The 21347-nt window shown below is 45.1% G+C and overlaps 1 long non-coding RNA gene across 1 annotated transcript in view; it reads left to right on the forward strand.

The window, feature by feature from the left end:
- Positions 1–4994: 4994 nt before the first annotated feature.
- LOC127342482 (uncharacterized) overlaps positions 4995–21347 on the forward strand; it is a 41849-nt gene continuing 25496 nt past the window's right edge. Inside the window, exons 1-2 of the long non-coding RNA XR_011755415.1 lie at positions 4995–5097; positions 5143–5518. This is a non-coding gene — a long non-coding RNA (uncharacterized lncRNA). The remainder of the gene's footprint in view (positions 5098–5142; positions 5519–21347) is intronic.

Below are 21347 nucleotides of genomic sequence, written 5' to 3' on the forward strand. Positions count from 1 at the left end.
TGGCAATTGTTTTGAGCTCTCAAGTAGATCATGTTTAAGCTCTTGCATCATGTGGTTTAAACATATTAGTACGTGGAAAACTACCGTAGAGCTTGTTGAAATTTGGTTTGCATGATTGGTCTCTCTAAACTCTAGATATTTTCTGGTAAAAGTGTTTGAGCAACAAGGAAGACAGTGTAGAGTCTTATAATGCTTGTAGTATGCTCTTATGTAAGTTTTGCTGTACCGGTTCATACTTGTGTTTGCTTCAAACAACCTTGCTAGCCAAAGCCTTGTACTGAGAGGGAATGCTTCTCGTGCATCCAAAACCTTGAGCCAAAACCTATGCCATTTGTGTCCACCATAACTACCTACTATGTGGTATTTTCTGCCATTCCAAGTAAATTGCTTGCGTGCTACCTTTAAAATTTCATTCCTTGTCTTTGCAATACATAGCTCATGGGAAAGTAGCTTAAAAACTATTGTGGTAAAGAATATGTCGCTTATGTATCTTATTTCTTATAAGTTGCTTGTTGAGCGGTAATCATGTTTCTGGGGACGCCATCAACCTGTCACACCTTTGTTGAATATCATGTGAGTTGCTATGCATGTTCGTCTTGTCTGAAGTAAGGGAGATTTGCCATGAGTTGAATGGTTTGAGTATGCATATTGTTAGAGAAGAACATTGGGCCGCCAACCAAAGCCATGTATCATGGTGGAAGTTTCAGCTTGGACATTAATCCTCAAATCTCTTATGAGAATATTATCTGTTGTTGAATGCTTAAAGCATTGAAGAGAAGTCCATTATCTGTTTTCTATGTTGTCCCGGAATGGATGTCCTCAAGTTGAGATATATCAAAATCGAGAAATCAAATGCGATTTATCTCCTTGGACCTTTGTACAGGTGGCATAGAGGTACCCCTTTGTGACACTTGGTTGAAACATATGTAATACAATGATAATCCATGGAAATCCGGGCTAATTAGGACAAGGTGCGAGCACTATTAGTATTCGATGCATGAGGCTTGCAACTTATAGGAGGTTTTATGCATAACACATATGAATTATTACTACCGTTGACAAAATTGTTTCCATGTTTTCAAAATAAAAAGCTCTAGCACATGAGTAATCCCTGCTTCCCTCTGCGAAGGGCCTTTCTTTTACTTTATATTGAGTCAGTTTACCTACTTCTTTCTATCTTAGAAGCAAACACTTGTGTCAACTGTGTGCATTGATTCTTACATACTTGCTTATTTGCACTCATCATATTACTTTGTGTTGACAATTATCCATGAGATATACATGTTGAAAGTTGAAAGCAACTGCTGAAACTTAAATCTTCCTTTGTGTTGCTTCAAAACCTTCTATTAAGAATCTATTGCTTTATGAGTTAACTCTTATGCAAGACTTGTTGATGCTTGTCTTGAAAGTACTATTCATGAAAAGTCTTTGCTATATGATTCAGTTGTTTAGTCATTATCTTTACCATTGCTTTGAATCACTTCATTCATCTCATATGCTTTACAATAGTATTGATCAAGATTATGATAGTAGCATGTCACTTCAGAAATTATCCGTGTTATCGTTTATCTACTCGAGGGCGAGTAGGAACTAAGCTTGGGGATGCTTGATACGTCTCAAACGTATCTATAATTTCTTATGTTCCATGCTAGTTTTATGACAATACTCACATATTTTATATACACTTTATATCATTTTGATGCATTTTCCGGCACTAACCTATTAACAAGATGCCGAAGTACCAGTTCCTGTTTTCTGCTGTTTTTGGTTTCAGAAATCCTAGACAGGAAACATTCTCGGAATTGGACGAAACAAAAGCCCACGATCTTATTTTCCACGGAGCCTTCCAGAACACCGAAGAGGAGACGGAGAGGGGCGACGAGGTGGCCACACCATAAGGGGGCGCGGCCCCACCCCTGGCCACGCCGCCTTATGGGGTGGGCCCCTCGAGCGTCCCCTCGACTCTGCCCCTTCGCCTATATAATCCCTCTGTCGCGAAAACCCTAGTGCCGAGAGCCACGATACGAGGAAAGTTACAGAGATGCCGCCACCGTCATTCCCATCTCGGGGGATTCTGAAGATCGCCTCCGGCACCCTGCCGGAGAGGGGAATCATCACCGGAGGGCTCTACATCACCATGCCCGCCTCCGGACTGATGCGTGAGTAGTTCATCCTTGGACTATGTGTCCATAGCAGTAGCTAGATGGTTGTCTTCTCCTCTTGTGCTATCATGTTTAGATCTTGTGAGCTGCCTATCATGATCAAGATCATCTATTTGTAATGCACATGTTGTGTTTGTTGGGATCCGGTGAATATGGAATACTATGTCAAGTTGATTATCGATCTATCATATATGTGTTGTTTATGATCTTGCATGCTCTCCGTTGCTAGTAGAGGCTCTGGCTAAGTTGATACTTGTGACTCCAAGAGGGAGTATTTATGCTCGATAGTGGGTTCATGTCTCCATTGAATCTGGGGGAGTGACAGCAACCCCTAGGGTTGTGGATGTGTTGTTGCCACTTGGTATAAAACATCAATGCTTTGTCTAAGGATATTTGTATGTTTACATTACGCACAATACTTAATGCAATTGTCTATTGTTTGCAATTTAATACTAGAAGGGGTGCGGATGCTAACCCGAAGGTGGACTTTTTAGACATAGATGCATGCTGGATAGCGGTCTATGTTCTTTGCCGTAATGCCCTAAGTAAAACTCATAGTAGTCATCATGATATGTATGTGCATTGGTATGCCCTCTCTATTTGTCAATTGCCCAACTGTAATTTGTTCACCCAACATGCTATTTATCTTATTGGAGAGACAACACTAGTGAACTGTGGGGGACCCCGGTCCATTCTTTTACATCTGAAATACAATCTACTGCAATCATTGTTCTCTGTTCTTTGCAAACAAACATCATTCTCCACACCGTAAGTTTAATCCTTTGTTTACAGCAAGCCGGTGAGATTGACAACCTCACTGTTAAGTTGGGGCAAAATATTTTGATTGTGTTGTGCAGGTTCCACGTTGGCGCCGGAATCCCTGGTGTTGCGCCGCACTACACTCCTTCACCAACAACCTTCACGTGGCCTTCATCTCCTACTGGTTTGATAAACCTTGGTTTCTTACTGAGGGAAAACTTACTTCTGTGCGCATCACACCTTCCCCTTGGGGTTCCCAACGGACGCGTGCATCACGCGCCATCAGCCATCATTCGCCATTGCTTATCGCCGCTAGCTCTCGCTCGATGAGATTGGGGAAGATTGGGGAAGCTTGCTGGTGTGAGAACAGGGAGACGGTGTGGTGAATGCGGCCAGACGCGGTAGTTCGGCGATAAATAGAGGGAGACGCGCGTGAAACCAAGGCGACGGCATTAACTCGCTGCATGGAAGCTACGCGTACGGCGAAGACTGACCGGCGGCAGGCTTTTACAGCATGCGGAAGACGATGCAATGATGACAATGATCGGCCTTTCTCGCCGACAAGTTGGGGCCACCAGCCACGCGGGAAGTTTTCTCGGTGTTTCCCGCGCTTTCGTTTCGTCCGGAGTCCTCGAGCGCTCCCCGGGGGACTGGGATAACCTAGGATCCCCGGATGGATGAAGCCCAAATCCGGACGAAAACGAGGATCCGGGCGCGCGACTGGGCCGTTTTCGTCCATCCGGATGAAAACAAGGCGTCCTGGGGGCCTTCCGGGGAGACAGCTGGATATGCTCTAAGGCCGTCTCCAACGGGGCGACCCAAATCAGCGTGCTGGGTCATCCGTCCGCGTCCGTTTGGGTGAGCGCGCAAACAGAGGCCCACGTCCGCTCGACCTTTTGGGTCGCGCGTTGCGCCCAACACTGCGGCCACCCATTTTGCCAACACAGCCCAGATATTGTCTATTTCTTTGGAAAATAGGCCGTTTGGCCACAAAAATTTATAAATAACATCTAAAAAATATAGAATAATATCAATAAAATGTAGCATGAGCAGGAAACGAAATGCGACATAGTTTGAACAAGGAAACAAAAATTACAAATTAAGATTGTCAACTCAATTTGTGTGGTCTAGAATATCCTTCTACCTCTTCTCGAATCAAGCTCTCTTCACCTCGTTCATGGAGGTCATGATCATGTGGTCCTCGGCTTGGCATTTCAGCTCAACTTCTTTCTCCTTCAGCTCCACCTCTTTGGCCCTTGATGCTGCAATGAGCTCCAATTCTTTCTCTTTGAGCTCCACTTCCCCAGCCCTCGTCTTGGCATTGGCCTCATCAATGTCAAGCTTCCTTTTTGGAACATCATAGTAGTTCTTCATGGCCTCTTCCTTCTCCCGGCGCTTCCTCTCTTCCCTCTTGTCCGTGGACACCTCTTTTCCAGCATACAAGTCCTTCAAGGTGCCGACCAAATGCATGGCCGAAGCATCACACTTCATGTCGGCATTGGTTGCCTTGTGGCCCCTTGGATGGCTTGCACGAGAAGTGGAGCTTGCGCAAGGCTGGCCACCATCAACGTGGCATCTTTGGCCTTACTGCCAATCAAGCTCGCCATGTACACCTCGTATCCCTCGTCGAACTTGAAGGTGCCCCGGAGATCCTTCCAACAACGAGGGAAGGCAAAGGTCCTACCTTCATTCACCGTTTTGAAGTAATCCAAAGCTTGCCACACCTAGATCAAATGAAACATACAATCACAAATGTATGTGCAAACAACCAAAGAACAAGTTGGGGTACAGAATCATACCATGAGCAGGAGGGAAGCCTCTGTCTTGTTGTAACTTCAAATCTTAACCTCAGCAGGTCATCTAGAACTCGAGTAGCTGGAACCACAACTCGTGTTCGACAAAGTGTTCTATATTCAAATCTTCCTAGGCGATCCGGAGGCAGCCGAGAACGAGAATTATCAAAAGAATTACTACCATAAGTCCCATGGGTTATTTCAGGTGTTGTATGTCTGCCTATTCCACCAGAAGTTCAAATCATATTCGTTTCAGATATTATTTGCACTGGTCTTCTCACAGAGGAAATAGTATGTCCTAAATATCTGACCATGAATATTGACTGATAAACATGTTCCGATCAGGGTTGAGGAGCATGCTGGTGAGGTTAGCAACAGTGACAGTGAGAGCTCTACACCTTTTTTTCGAAATGGGAGCATCGTCCCAGGTGAGAGCTCTACACCTGAAGTTCTGCCAGAACTCAAGGCACTAGGGCTGACTGGCACGCCTCCTAAATTCCAGCTGTCACCCTGTTGATATGGCTGTAAGCCCATAACTATTTCTGATTAACCCAGTTAGGGTTTGTTGAAATGGATACTTGCTATTACCGATAGTATTCTTTCATATGTTCTTCACGTCATGCATAGTTTAAGACAATTCATACCAAAACAAAATGCTAGGTAGGTAATCATCAATATAACCTCTTATTGTGTTGATATCTGTTGCTATAGGTCAAACTATTGTGCTGATGATGTTAGCGGGAGCGAGAGTGACTCTGAAATTGTTGAGGAGAGCAAGCCCAAAGAAGAATCAAATTTTGATATGTACGTATGATTTTGCTGTCTGATGATCTTGACTTGTATTCTGTTGTTTGTAACTTTTAAGTCTTAAATGCATTTAAATAATGCAAGATGTCCCAAAGCGCTAAAACTTTACCTGTTTATACATGGCTAATCTTCTAAGAGCACTAAGCTCCCAGGGTTTTGAGGCATTGTGGTTGCTCGCGGGCCCACCTGCAGGGGCATCCGTGAGAGGTTCTGTTTTCTTTGCGTCGGTCGGTTTGGTAGGATGGCGGTTGAAGGCTATGCGTGTCTGGGCTGTGGGTTGTGGGCCGTGTGGAAGTGAGGCGGTTCCGTGTAGATTATCCCAATTGGTGCCTCCACTCACGCGTTGTCTCCCTCGGTTCCTCTTCCAATCCATTCTCGCTGCAAGCACGCAATCCTGCGACTCCGCCGTCTCCTTCGTCCAGTCGGTCGCCGCCGATGCATTGGCCAACTCCTCCACCAACAACGCCCTGTCGTGCTCGGAGCAGCCGTTGCGTCCCCAACTCAACTTCGACCGGTAGAGCTCCAGCCCTCCACCACCGCGCCCCTTCGTCGCGCTTGGGTGGGAACGAGTGCTCAAAATCTCATTTGGTGAGTCCTCCAGCCATGGCGTCGTTGTCCCTGGGGGAGGAGGACGGGGCGAGGATGACTGCCGGTGTCTCAGAGCTGGCGGCGCAGAGCGACGGGTCCTGCCCCGTGGTAGCCATCGCCTACCGCGAGGACTTCCGCGAGGCCATGTACTACTTCTGCGCCCTCTACGCCGTCACAGCCCTCGTGCTCTCCGGCTCACCGCCGAGGCCAACCCCGTCAACCCCGGCAAACTACACTGGTAGATCGTTTGGTTGGGGGGAATTGGAGGAAGGGATTGGGAGTTTGTGTTTGGAGACTTAATATCCCCCGACTGTTTGGGTAGAATTGACGTTAAACAGGGAATGGGAAAGGGAGTTTACAGGCCAAACTCCCAGGAATCTCTTACCTGAGGAGATGCAGGTAACTGAGAGTGAATAGGCGTTAAATTCCCCTTCCCCTTCCCAAAGGTTTCCAAACACGTTCTGGATTTTACTGGAAATTCGTAGAACTTGAATTGTTTCAAGGTGATTGTTTGAGCTGTGACGCTATGAGGCTGATGTTCACTTGATGTGATGGAAAGAAAATCCTCATCCGTTATAACCGTGTTCCATAGCTTATAGTAGATGGTGGCCTCGAATTAGTGTGTTGTGCAAGTAGGTGGATAGTCGAGTGTGATATGCAAGGAGACCAGCTATGGGCATGTTAAGTTGTTAACATTATTTAGGAAGGGGATCATGACCTGATGTTTACCTATTTGATATTTGAGTGTTGTTGTCCCGATCCAGTGTATTAAAGATTGGGGAATGGGTTGGAGAATGATTTCGATTGAAAAGATTCAGTCTGTATAGTTTGGCTTTATTTTGTAGCTTAATGTTGTGCATTTCCTTTTTATGAAGATCAATTTTGTTGGTGGCCATCTGTGTTGAATTCCTGTGTTCTTTTTTGCTTGATAGGTATGACATTTCAGGTGTGTTGTTCTAGAGGCACTAGATGCTGATTTGCTACAAGAACTCCCAGCCTAACGAGGCTCGGCCTAGGTTGTGTCACCATTGTTGCCGCTATAGTGTAATGGTGTCCGCTTGGACGAGGAGGCAGAAAACTGCAGTAAGATACACTGTCTCATTTATCATTGTTGCTTCAGTAATACATTGCATAGTCTTTGCAAACAGATTAAATCTGCAAGAGCCAATGAAATATATTCACGGGCTGTTGCGTAGAAATAATGTGTTGTTTAATATTTTTCATGATAGTGGCTCACATCCACATATAAATTTATACATGTCTTCCTACAAAGAAGACATCAGTTCGTACAAACAATAAATGTATTGCTTAGATTTGAATCAGCTTCATGCCAATAAGTATCTTGGTGTGAATTATTTTTCTACAACTGTTATCTGAAATTCTACTCTTTTGCGAAGCGGCGACTAAGATAATTGGAAATGAATGCTATGAAAGTGAGGGTTGATGATAGCAGTAAGGTTCGGGAAAGCGGAAAAAAGCGTCGCTTATGCGCGCTAAAGCGCAACGCGGAGGCCTTCCGCATCGATCGCATAAGCGCGTAAGCAGAAAAAAGCAGAAAAAAGAGGGAAAAAGCGCCGCTTATGCACGCTGAAGCGCTAACCGGATGGCTACCGCACCGATTACGCATAACGCTTTCTTGAACCTTGGATAGCAGCAGAAATCTGGTGTACATTCTATCCTGAAGCTAATTTTCTTATGTTAGAAATCATTATTTTTCATTGGTTTCTTCTTGCACAATTGCTCTAATAATCCAGCACAAAAATTGTTGGTAAAAGTCGTGGTTATGCTCTGTTTACCAGAACTCTCTCTAGCTTTAACCATGAAATTGCTGAGAATAAGGCGAACAAGGAAGTTGTTATTTCTTGATTTGAATAACAGATGTGGTTCTTCTTCTTTTACTCCCACAACAATTAGTCACAAGTTCTTTCACGTTGTTGTAACATAGTATCTTATAAATAGTGTTTACAAGGTTACCTGAACATGTACAGCATATTGGATAAAGATGCCAAAGAAATTTCTTTCTGCTAAAAGGTTCTACCTTTACTCTGGTCAAGACAGGTACCTGAGCTCCAAGATCTTAGTGGCAAGCAATATCACTGTCCAAATTATAACACATTTTTCTTATATGAATTTTCCTTATGACGTATTGATGGAAATTTCTTCAAAAGTTAATCTATCATGTATAAAACATCGTTAACCATTTTTGTGAATTACTTAGTACGGCAATCTGTATTTATATTTTTGCATAACTTTTGGTTATCTTGCAGTATTGTTCAATATATCTTTCTTTCATACATAGAAGTACAAGCCACAAGAGATGGTTTTATTTACCTGGCACCTGGCACCTGGGTGTGCGCGCACCAGGTTGATTGGAAATAGTAGTAGGATGCATGTGTAAGTTCGTAGAAGTTTTGGAAAAAATTGAGCCAAAATTATATGTATTTGAGCCTGCGTGCGTGCACCATCTGGTTATTGTTGGACGCATGAACATATGAAATCTGATTCAAAATTATGTGTTTGAGTTCTCTGTAGGAGAATAAAGAAGGAGAGAGTTTCTAAAATAGATCATGCAAATATACTAAATTAGTTTATTTCATGGAGCATGCAAAATAAAAATTTATTGGACAAACTTACTTCCGAATAGTATGTCACTGGTAGAAAAACAGGCTTCCGGTGAGCCCCATAAGTCGCGAAGCTATAGGAACCGCGACTAATGGGACCTTTAGTCGCGGTTCGGGAGGCGAACCGCGACCAAAGGCCTGGGCCCAGGGCGCTCGGTGGCCAGCCGGTGCACGTGGGGGGCTTTAGTCGCGGTTGGCCAGGCCAACCGCGACTAAAGGTGCCCGAAGGCCTTTAGTCGCGGTTGGCCAGTCAAACCGAGAAAAAAAGTGCCCCAAGGCCGTTAGTCGAGGTTGGCTGTGCCAACCGGGACTAAAGCCCCTCCCCTATATATACCCATCCAGCAGCCAACACTTAGCCATTTGGAGCCATTCACTTCACAAACTTCACAAGTGGGTGTTAGGTTTGCTTTTGGTTCCTCTTATGCACATAAGGTGTTTGATGAAATGCCCCAAGAGCATGAAACAAACATGATATGAAGTGTTGGAGCCACACTTGAGCTTTCTCATTTATTTTTTCCTCCTCGATCGCGGTTAGCAACTTGAACCTTTGATGTGTCGTTGATAAAATATGCATGTGTGTGTAGTTCATTGTTTAATTTATATTGTTTGTAGCTAGTTAGTTTAACAAATGCATGATGGTTAATTATATATTTTATATTATAATAATGCAGATGAATCGACAATGGATGTACGGTAACCGACTCTCCGGCGAGTTCAGTACGGGTTTGAAAGATTTCCTCGTAGTGGCTAATGCGAACAAGCTGGGGGTTTTGTTATCTGTCCATGTGTTAAGCTGTAAGAATCAGAAGGGTTACTCTTCCTCAAGAGATGTTCACATGCACCTGCTTCGGCACGGTTTCATGCCAAGCTATAATTGTTGGACCAAGCATGGAGAAAGAGGGGTTATAATGGAAGAAGATGAAGAAGGGGATGATTTCATCGATGAAAGCTATCTTGCTCATTTCGGTGATACTTTCATGGAGGATGCTGAAGGTGAAGGGGAAGGTGAAGAAGAGGCACGTGATGATCCCGCTGATGATCTTGGTCGGACCATTGCTGATGCACGGAGACGCTGTGAAACTGAAAAATAGAGGGAGAATTTGGATCGCATGTTAGAGGATCACAGGAAGGCGCTGTACCCCGGATGCGATGATGGTCTGAAAAAGCTGGGCTGCACACTGGATTTGCTGAAATGGAAGGCACAGGCAGGTGTAGCTGACTTGGCATTTGAAAACTTGCTGAAAATGTTGAAGAATATGTTTCCAAAGAATAACGAGTTGCCCGCCAGTACGTACGAAGCAAAGAAGGTTGTCTGCCCTCTAGGTTTAGAGGTTACGAAGATACATGCATGCATCAACGACTGCATCCTCTACCGCGGTGAATACGAGAATTTGAATGAATGCCCGGTATGCACTGCATTGCGTTATAAGATCAGAGACGATGACCCTGGTGACGATGTTGAGGGCCAGAAACCCAGGAAGAGGGTTCCCGCCAAGGTGATGTGGTATGCTCCTATAATACCACGGTTGAAACGTCTGTTCAGGAACAAAGAGCATGCCAAGTTGTTGCGATGGCACAAAGAGGACCGTAAGTCGGACGGGGAGTTGAGACACCCCGCAGATGGAACGCAATGGAGAAAGATCGACAGAGAGTTCAAAGATTTTGCAGCTGACGCAAGGAACATAAGATTTGGTCTAAGTACGGATGGCATGAATCCTTTTGGCGAGCAGAGCTCCAGCCATAGTACCTGGCCCGTGACTCTATGCATCTACAACCTTCCTCCTTGGTTGTGCATGAAGCGGAAGTTCATTATGATGCCAGTGCTCATCCAAGGTCCGAAGCAACCCGGCAACGACATCGATGTGTACCTAAGGCCATTAGTTGATGAACTTTTACAGCTGTGGGGCAGACCTGGTGTCCGTGTGTGGGATGAGCACAAAGAAGAGGAATTTGACCTACGAGCGTTGCTTTTCGTAACCATCAACGATTGGCCTGCTCTTAGTAACCTTTCGGGACTGTCAAATAAGGGATACAATGCATGCACGCACTGCTTACATGAGACTGAAAGTGTACATTTGCCAAATTGTAAGAAGAACGTGTACCTTGGGCATCGTCGATTTCTTCCGAAAGGTCATCCAAAGAAGAAAGAAAGGCAAGCATTACAACGGCAAGGCAGATCACCGGCCGAAGCCTGCGGAACACACTGGTGCTGAGGTATTTGATATGGTCAAGGATTTGAAAGTCATCTTTGGAAAGGGTCCTGGCGGACAATCAGTTCCGAAGGGAGCTGACGGGCACGCAGCCATGTGGAAGAAGAAATCTATATTCTGGGAGCTAGAATATTGGAAAGTCCTAGAAGTCCGCTCTGCAATCGACGTGATGCACGTTACGAAGAATATTTGCGTGAACATCCTAAGCTTCTTGGGCGTGTATGGGAAGTCAAATGATACAAAGGAAGCACGACAGGACCAGCAAAGTTTGAAAGACCCTGATGACCGGCATCCGGAACGGTTTCAAGGTCGTGCGGCTACGCTCGACCAAAGAAGAGAAGGTCATCTTTTTTGAATGCCTGAGCAGTATGAAGGTCCCGTCAGGATTCTCGTCCAATATAAAGGGAATAATAAACATGGCGGAGAAAAAGTTCCAAAACCTGAAGTCTCACGACTGCCACGTGATTATGACGCAATTGCTTCTGATTGCTTTGAGGGGGCTCCTGCCGGAAAATGTTCGAGTAGCCATTGTGAAGCTATGTGCATTCCTCAATGCAATCTCTCAGAAGGTAATCAATCCAGAAGTTCTACCACGGTTACAGAACGATGTGATCCAATGTCTTGTCAGTTTCGAGTTGGTGTTCCCGCCATCCTTCTTCAATATTATGACGCACCTCCTGGTTCACCTAGTCGATGAGATTTCCATTCTCGGTCCTGTATTTCTACACAATATGTTCCCCTTCGAGAGGTTCATGGGAATATTAAAGAAATATGTTCGTAACCGTGCTAGGCCAGAAGGAAGCATCGCCAAGGGCTATGGAAATGAGGAGGTAATTGAGTTTTGTGTTGACTTTGTTCCTGACCTTAAGCCGATTGGTCTTCCTCAATCGCGGCACAAGGGGAGACTAAGTGGAAAAGGCACGATCGGAAGGAAATCAACGATATGTATGGACGGCCATTCTCTGACTGAAGCACACCACACAGTTCTGACCAATTCCAGCTTGGTGGCTCCGTACTTTGAGAAACACAAGAATATTTTACGCTCGGACAACCCTAGGAAGCCTGAATCCTGGATTAGGAAGGCCCACATGGAGACTTTCGGCAGTTGGTTGAGAAAACATTTAATGAGTGACGATCATGTTGTAGATCAGCTGTACATGTTGGCCAAGACACCATCTTCGACTATAACGACTTTCCAAGGGTACGAGATAAATGGGAATACATTTTACACGATCGCCCAAGATAAAAAGAGCACCAACCAAAAAAGTGGTGTCCGCTTTGATGCAGCAACCGAGAATGGGCAAAAGGTCACATATTATGGTTACATAGAGGAGATATGGGAACTTGACTATGGACCCTCCTTTAGGGTCCCTTTGTTCCGGTGCAAATGGTTCAAGCTAACAGGAGGTGGGGTAAAGGTGGACCAGCAATACGGAATGACAATGGTGGATTTCAACAATCTTGGTTACCTTGACGAACCATTCGTCCTAGCGAAATATGTCGCTCAGGTTTTCTATGTGAAGGACATGAGTAGCAAACCGAGGAAACGGAAAGATAAGAAAACGATCAGTACATCATGCGATGATCCAAAGCGCCACATTGTTCTTTCAGGGAAAAGAAACATCGTGGGAGTGGAGGACAAGACAGACATGTCAGAAGATTATAATATGTTTGCTGAAATTCCGCCCTTCAAAGTGAACACCGACCCAAGCATTAAGTTAAATGATGAGGATGCTCCATGGATACGGCACAATCGTAAGCAAGCAGGGACACAAGGGAAGAAATGATGTGTAATAATTTATTGTACCAAACTTTAATTTGTTGAATGAATCATGTGAATTATATTACCCGTGATATGTTTGGTGTCCATTTTCGAATGATTCAATTGACTCGAGATAGCACTGATGATACATGAAATTTGGAGTGATTCAGTCATACTCCTGCATACATGAAATTTGGAGTGACTAAGTCATAATTAGTATTTTTCACATTTAGAAATGAATTAGTTTTATTTTTCTGAATTTTTTGATGTATTATTTGTATTTTTAACATTTTGAAATGAATTAGTTTTATTTTTCTTAATTTTTTGATATATAATTTGTATTTTTCACATTTAGAATTTTGAAAAAGGCCTTTAGTCGCGGTTGGCCTGGCCAACCGCGACTAAAGGTCATTTCCGCGGGAACCGGAAAAACGGGCGAAAAAAGGGATTTAGTCGCGGTTGGTGTGGCCAACCGCGACTAAAGGTTACCCTTTAGTCGCGGTTGCCCACACCACCCGCGACTAAATCGCCTCCTTTAAATACTCGCGCCGCCCCGCGGGCGCAAACACTTCTTCTTCCTCGAACCGCCGGGCTGCTGCGCGCTCGATTCGACCGCCGAACCGCCGCCCTCGTCGCCGCCGACCGCCGCGCGCCCTCGTCCTCACTGATCCGCCGCCCTCGTCGCCGCCGTCGGCCGCAGCCTCCTCTTCTTCTCCCGCGCCCGCCCGTATGTCATCGACGATCTCTGCGCGCGCGCCGAACCCCGGCCCCTCCGCCGCCGAACCATGCACACACCGCGCGCGTCGCCGTGTCCGCGCGCCGTGTCGTCGCCGGCCACCGCACCGCGCCGCGCGCCGCCGCCGGCGGACCTACAGCGCGCGCGCGCGCCGCCGGCCAGACCTCCTCGCGCGCGCCGCCGTTACAGAGAGAGGAGCGCCCCTGGCCGCGGTTTCCTCTCTCTTTTTTTTTTGATTTTTTTAACTTAAAAATTAAAACTTCAAATTTGTAACTTACAAATTGTAACTTAAATGAAAAATAGTTTTAAGTAATTTGTAACTTCAAATTTTTATTTAACTTAAAAATTGTAACTTTAAATGAAAAATAGTTTTAAGTATATTGCAACTTAAAAATAGTGTGCTAAGTATATTGCAACTTAAAAAACAACTTATAATAAATTTAAGTACTTAAAAAACAACTTAAAAAACAACTTATAAGTACTTGCACCGACCCCGCGTGTATACGGAGGGGGCGGCGAGGGGGCCGCGTGTATACTAAAGCCCCTACCTATAAATATCCGCGCGGGCGGCGCGCAGGACTCAGTTCTCCTTCCTCAGTCGAACCGCCGCGCGCCTCTTCGTCGACCTCGCCTCCGCCGCGCGCGCGTCTCCGTCGACCGCCGCCAGGCTGCCTCTTTCGTCGTCCTCGCCGACCGCCGCCGTCGGCCGCTGCCTCCTTCTTCTTCCCGCGCCCGCCCCGTACGTCAAACCCCCTGCAACGCCTCGATATCTGGCCGGCGCCCCGCCCGGCCCGCCGCGCGCCGAACCACCTGCGCTGCCGCCGCCGGAGTTGCGCGCCGCGCCTCCGATGATCGCCGCCGCCGCCGCCAGATCTTGCGCGCGCGCGCGCCGCAGACGCGTGCGCGCCGCCGCCGCCAGCACTTGCGCGCCGCGCCCGGCCGGCACAGAGCGGGCGCGGCCGCGGTGACCAGCTACCACCGCGCGTATACGGAGGGGGCCGGCAGCGCTCGTCGCCCCCTCCGTATACGCGCGGTGTTTTTTTTGGGATCGAGAGGGGGCGGCGAGGGTTATGTGTCGTCGGCACCGCCACCGCCCTTTCGCCACCGGTTCGCCACCGCCACCGGTCTCTCGGTCACGCGGTCATTGCGAGGTCGATCGTCCGCATATAACACGTGTCCCCCCTCTCGCCTCCCACTCGTCGCCCTCTCTGTTTATATGTAGAAGAGATGTGATAATGCATATACACAATTAATTTGTTTTGACTACATGTTTTCAGGACTGACATATGGCGGACGATAGAGCTGACCCGATTCTGGACAACTATGATCCGGACGCTGAAGACCATATGTTCGGCATCATAAAAGGCGATATTCTATATGTGCCGACCGGACAAGAAGAAGATGATATCTCTTCTTATCTGAACCTTGAGGGTGAAGACGAAGGGCGCCGTCAGCAAGATGATACCGAAGAAACGTCGATAAACGACGATCTTCAATTGGAAGTAGCAACCACCTCCGGCGCCGAGGTATATATATACATTGAGCCTCTAGTGATACAAACTAACTGATTTGAATAAATATGTGTGTACTAACGCGCGCGACTCTCTTTCTTATTTTAGCCCTCGGCCGGATCGTCGAAAAAATCGAGTACGTCGTCAAAGCGTGGCGCAACCAAGACGATGAAACCAGGAGAAACATGCACCATCGAGGTTGTCGAGGAAGCAACCGGCAGGCCGCTGGAGCCCAGCAAGAACGCCACCAAGTTTATCAGCCAATGCGGAGCCGTTGTTAGAGACAACGTCTCGATCACCGTCCAGGAGTGGAATGAGCCAAAGAAGGCACGTCTTGGTTTCACTTTTGTCGATAAGAGAACAAAAAAAGATTGCTTCAACAAGCTTATGGAACATTTCGTTCTACCTCCGGAATACCGCAAATACGATGAGAAGGGTAACAAGATTCAGGAAAACAAGGAGAGGTGCAAGCTAGTCAAACAGTTCGCTCTTTCTAAGATGTCCAACGCATTCCGGAAATACAAGCAAAATCTAGCCCATGACTTTGTCAAGCAGGGCAAGACTCCGGATTTCAAAGGACAATATGAGAAACTGCAACATGATTGGCCAGAATTTGTGAAGCAAAAGAAATCGGAGCAGTTCCTTGAAATATCAAAAAAAAATAAGGATAATGCGGCCAAGAAGGAGTACAATCATATTATGGGGCCAGGAGGGTATCGCTTTTGGCAGCCTAGGTGGGAGAAGATGGAGAACGAGCTGAGGGCGCGAGGAATCCGTCCAGGTACGGAGGGATGGAACCCAAGGGCCAAAAGCTGGTGGTACGGGCATGGGGGATCGCTGAACCCAGAGACAGGGGAGTGTGTTTATCAGGGCAAAATAATTAAACTCACCCAAAAGCTTATTGAGGCAATGAGGGATGCTCAAGAGGGGAGGATCAAGTTCAACAGAGAGAACGACGCCCTGACAAAAGCCCTCGGGAATCCTGAACACGGAGGACGTGTACGAGGCATGGGGCCCATTCCGTGGAAAGTAGGGTTCCCCCAGAACGATGACCCGTACGGTTACAGAAGCCGTAAGAGAAAGATGGATCGGGATGCAGATGTTGTGGCGCAGTTGGTAACGGAAATGGATGTGATGAAGAAAACTGTGAGTGTACTAGTAGCCGAAAGAGATGCAGCTCGGGCGCAGCAAGAAGATCATCCAATGGATCTCGGAAGCCAGCAGCAGAGAAGAAGTATCGTGGCTTCCACGGAGGCCTCACCGGCTGGTGCACCGACGATCGAAATTACTGCACCGGAGCCTCTGGTGGTCGAAATTACTGCACCGGAGCCTCCTCGCTACCCCGTGGACGATATAAAGGAGATGAAAGCATGTCATCTGTATTATCCTATCGGGAACATGTCCATGAAGGTAGCCATCGGCAGTGCTTTACCACCTGGAGCACTCCACCACAACAACCCCATTCAAGATGGCTATGCTCGTGTCACGGTGGAGGAGATAGTCCAAGGGTTTGAGGACCTGGACATTGACATTGCTACACCTGAAGGGGCGAAAAGACTTGGAGATGTCAAGCGCCAGTTCATTCTATGGCAGAAGAAGTTTATCAAGTTTCCAGGCGAGGCGCCAACAAGTCCACCCCCCTACGGTGGTGGTGGTGGCGGCGGTGGCGGTGGTGGTGGTGGTGCTTCACCTACACCTCCTTCACGTCAGCCGACGCCGCCCCCCAATTCACCTCCGGCGGGTAAGCAGACGCCGCCCCCCAGTCCTCGTCCGGCGGGTGATCAGACACCGCCCCCCAATCCACCTCCGGCGAAGAAGCAGAAGCAGTCCTGGGTTATTAACCCGGACCCTTATGTACCTAGAACCACAAAGATACCAGAGCCATCACTGAAGCCTCTCCCCACAAGGCCTTGGGAACGTAGTGCCGAGGAAGTCGACGCACACGCGGCTGCTGATTATGAGAAATGGAAGGCGGACTGCAAGAAGAAAAGAGAGCCCGAGCCCAAGCAAGTATTTTCTGACAAGGAAAAGAGCTGGGCTAAGTCATTTTTGAACACACCGTCCCAAGCCGCGAAGAATCTGCCTGACGACTATTTACGTGAACTTCGTAGGCAAGCACTCGCGTTCAAGAGGAACCAAGAGTTGGCGGAGAAGAAAGCCTTGGAGGAGGCCGAGAAAAAATTAGAAAGGGGGAAAGAAGTTGCCCAGCTCGGGGAACAAAGTAAACAATCGATCGCCCCGCTCATAGTGCAAGCCGCCGGTCCGGATGCCCCCGATATCATAGCAGCTGCGGCAGCACATGGATTGACTGTAACGAGTGCCAGAGAACAAGCGGCCGACTTAGGTATCACTCTTCGTGCACTGTTAGGCCTTGATGAGGCGCCAATGAAGGACGTAGTATTTACATATGTGAAGAATGGCCCTCTCGTCGAGCCTGCGCAGGAAGAGGATCTACCTCGACAAATGAAAGGTCTGCTAAATTGGTACAAGGGTTACATAAAACTTAAAAACGCCAAAGACTATATTTATGCGGAAGTTAGATATGAACATCACTTCAAACATTACTATATAACAATTCATCGGAGTGAATTGTTCCAGCTGTTCAATCTGCGCGACCTCGACAAATCTATCATCAGTTGCTACGTTCTGTAAGTGATTTATTAATTTCTACCCCATCTCGTTCATTGCCTGCACTATATATATATATATATATATATATATATATATATATATATATATATAGGACATATTCATACTACACCCGGGTGTAGTTACTCCCACGTGTGTTTCACACAATCTAGGTAGTATCTATCATACCGAAGACTATATACATGTAGTATGAAGTATATAAAAATATTTTGGTAGTATATATACTACTTTGCAGGTAGTATGTACATTTTTTTACGTACACTATTTATTTACGTATAAATATGCATGTATTTTGTATATATAGTGCAAACTATGGGTGTATTTAATTTTTTTTCACCAAAGTTGGTATGGAGTATCTTAGATATAGTGTACGAACATACTCAAACCAATAAAGTATGTTATATACTTCCGTATGGTAGTATATGAGACGTGGGTGTAGTTACACCCAGGAGTAGGAAGTATTTATCCTATATATATATATATATATATATATATATTGTCGTAACTATCTTGTTGTGTACGCTATTATGCAGAATGAAGAAGCGGGAAATGCGAATAAGGAACATCCATGATGTTGGGTTCATTGATCCACAAATCATTAATTCATATGTGTTAGAACACCACCCCGCCGACGTGGAGGATGACCTGTGGCGGTTTTTTAGAAAACAGGAACTCAAAAGTGATATTCTATTTCCTTACCATTTTGGGTGAGTGTTTCTGTCTTGAGCACATTCTCTTTTGTTTACTCCATGCATGGTATGTGGCTAATCGATGAGTTATGCATGACTGTGCATGTATCGTGTCCGCAGGTTCCACTGGATTCTTATGGTAATTCAATTTCACACCTTCACAGTTCTCGTCCACGACTCTCTGAATATGGATCCGGCGCTTTGGGCCGACATGAGAAAAATGATGCAAAAGTAATTATTTTCATTCATTTGCGCTCTATATCGATCGGCCTATTTCATTCATCATTTCCTAATATCAAGTAACTAATTAATAACTCTCTTGTTCATTTAATTTTCTTTGCCTCGTAGGGTTTGGAGACGGTTCGTAGATAAAAAGGTCGGTGAATTCAAAAAAGAGCTACAATTTAAAATGGCAGTGCGGACGACTGGGGATATTCAGCCACCGGGGACCAATCTATGTGGATACTATGTTTGTGAGAGGATCCGGAGATACTGCAATGAGCGGGACCAGAAGTGTGAGAACAACATCATGAGGAATAACCTCCGGAAGACGCTTAGTCCAGAAGCTCGCTTCCGACCACTTCAAGAGGAACTAGCTGGATGGTTGGCGAGGGAAGTCATCGATCCTAGAGGAGAACACTATGTAGAGGACGTAGAACTTCATATGCACTAAATTATGGATGGAAACTTGTTCAAAATTGTATATGGTCATCCGATATTGAATATATATTGTATATTCCTCTTGAATTCTTTTTGGTTCTAATTTCAAATTTGTTTGAAATTGTACATTCATATGCATGTATGTAGTACCGTAGAATATGTGAAACTCCTTCAAAATTAAAACCCAAAAGAAATAAAACAATACAAATTAAAAAGAAACCAGATTTAGGGAGGGGGCTAAACCCTAAACCTGCCGGAGGCCTTTAGTCGCGGTTGGCCAGAAGAACCGCGACTAAAGGTCCTCCTCCACAGCGCTTCGCCTGCGGCCCACATGGACGGGCCTTTAGTCGCGGTTCGTAAGGAACCGCGACTAAAGGGGGGGGGGGTCTTTAGTCGCGCTACTTTGGTCGCGGTTGCGCAACCGCGACTAATGGCAGTTGCGAACCACGACCAAAGGCCCTTTTTCCACCAGTGTGTACTCCTAAATCAGTCTGCACAGAACCCATTCTCTGCATATTGTTTACCTAGCCTGTAGGAATGCTGATTGAAATTTTTTTACTTCTCTTTAAACTATGTATGGAAATGGTCTCCGCCTGCCCCCCCCCCCCCCCCCCCCCCACATATTTCATCTTCTGTGCCTACAGCCAAATATTATTGGTGCATTGCATTTATTTATCTATTATCTTAACTCTTATCTTAGTTTTATGTTGCAAGTAGAAGGATAGTGGATTGACTCAATGTAGCAAGACGTGCATTCTCTTCCACCTAAACTATATCATTGTTCCAGTTTACTAACAGAATAAACCTGTTTTTGCTGGTTAACCATGAGAAACTGCCACCTGTTTCTTTTATTTACATGTCTATATTTCTATACTTTATACAGCTGTGCCTAAATACAATATGTTTTGGCAAGTCAATTTAGCTTACATAAATATCTTATATACATATTGTTAATGCCTATGAATGTAAGATCATAGTAATCTTTACCTGCTCATAAACATCGTGGTGTTGATAGTGTAAGAGCTTTGACTAATGGAACCAAGTAGAAATTTTAAAAAAAATTGGGCATATCTATTAAGTGACAATTGCTGAGGGTGCATATTCCCTGATCGAAAAAATTATAAATTTTGCAGTTGGATGTTTGAGGCAAGGTGGTAGTTCACTATGGATGCATGCATGGATGGGACATGTAAAGACTTATATGACTAATGATGAATTCATAGTGTCTAAGCGGGTATTTGAATTTATTTGTATGCTCGGACTTCTGTAAATACACAGGCTACTATTTTTTTATGGAAGCATATATTTAGCTCAGTTGTGAGATTTGTTGACTGTTCTGATCTGAATGGTATTTTGTTTCTGATTTTTTTCTTTCAATATTGGAACTTATAAATTTCCTGATGTTAGAGACAATAATTGTTTCTAAATTTTCTTTCCAATATGGACACTAATTAATTTATGGTAGCAGATTAAAAACCTCACGCCTGTACAAATAAACATATACTATTTAGGGTTTTATAAACTATTTATGGTATTCATGCTGGCATGCGACCTTTATATTCGCTATAGCTAACTTGATATAAAATTGTGTACTTTGTCGACTCATGTACGTTAGATATGCTTGACCTGTTTGCAACTTATTTCCATGATATAATTGTGATTCAGGTTTAGGATAGTTAAGCGAAAATTTGAAAGGTGGTAATTTTAGATTTCCCCTTTAAGATGTGTGTACACTCACAAGGGAAAATGATGTACATATTTGATGGATAAGGGTATTTCTTATTTAGAATTTGTAGAGTCAGTCAATACTTTGAAGTTAGTGTTTCATAATGGGATTGCCGAAGTATCTGAGATGTATGTATCATTATTTCCATGTTCCGTAATATCCTTTACCAAATAGCAAGCATCATTAAATTAGTTTTTGTTTACTTCTCTTTTCTTAGGCTCACATTATTGTTTTCAACACCTTGATCTGAAACCACGGCCATGTGCTCGGACATGGGATATTTTCTGAAACTGAAAACCCAATTATGTCCAAATTGCAAGTCTTGGTCAAAGCTTACTTTACTGCCCATTGAAATTTGGATCTCATGTTGTTTCATTTTACTGCCCATTATGTGCAAAACAAGGGAAAAGCACGCTAATAGCGAAAACGGCGCAGCAGAGCGCGCTTGGTCCTTCTAGTATAAACAAAATTGGAAAGCAATCAGCCCAGCATGCCAAAAGTGTGGTGTGGGGACCACCAAATGTATGCGACATGAACGATACCGTTGACATTCTAATTTATGGGTTGAGTGTTTTCACTCTGTACCTAGTTAGATATAGAGTCATAAAGCACAAAATTATGCACCACGACCCGAGTGTTTCGGTTCATTTACAGTAATTGTGTTTTGTATTACT

Source organism: Lolium perenne, chromosome 3 (assembly GCF_019359855.2).
Source record: "Lolium perenne isolate Kyuss_39 chromosome 3, Kyuss_2.0, whole genome shotgun sequence".
NCBI classification, from domain to species: domain Eukaryota; kingdom Viridiplantae; phylum Streptophyta; class Magnoliopsida; order Poales; family Poaceae; genus Lolium; species Lolium perenne.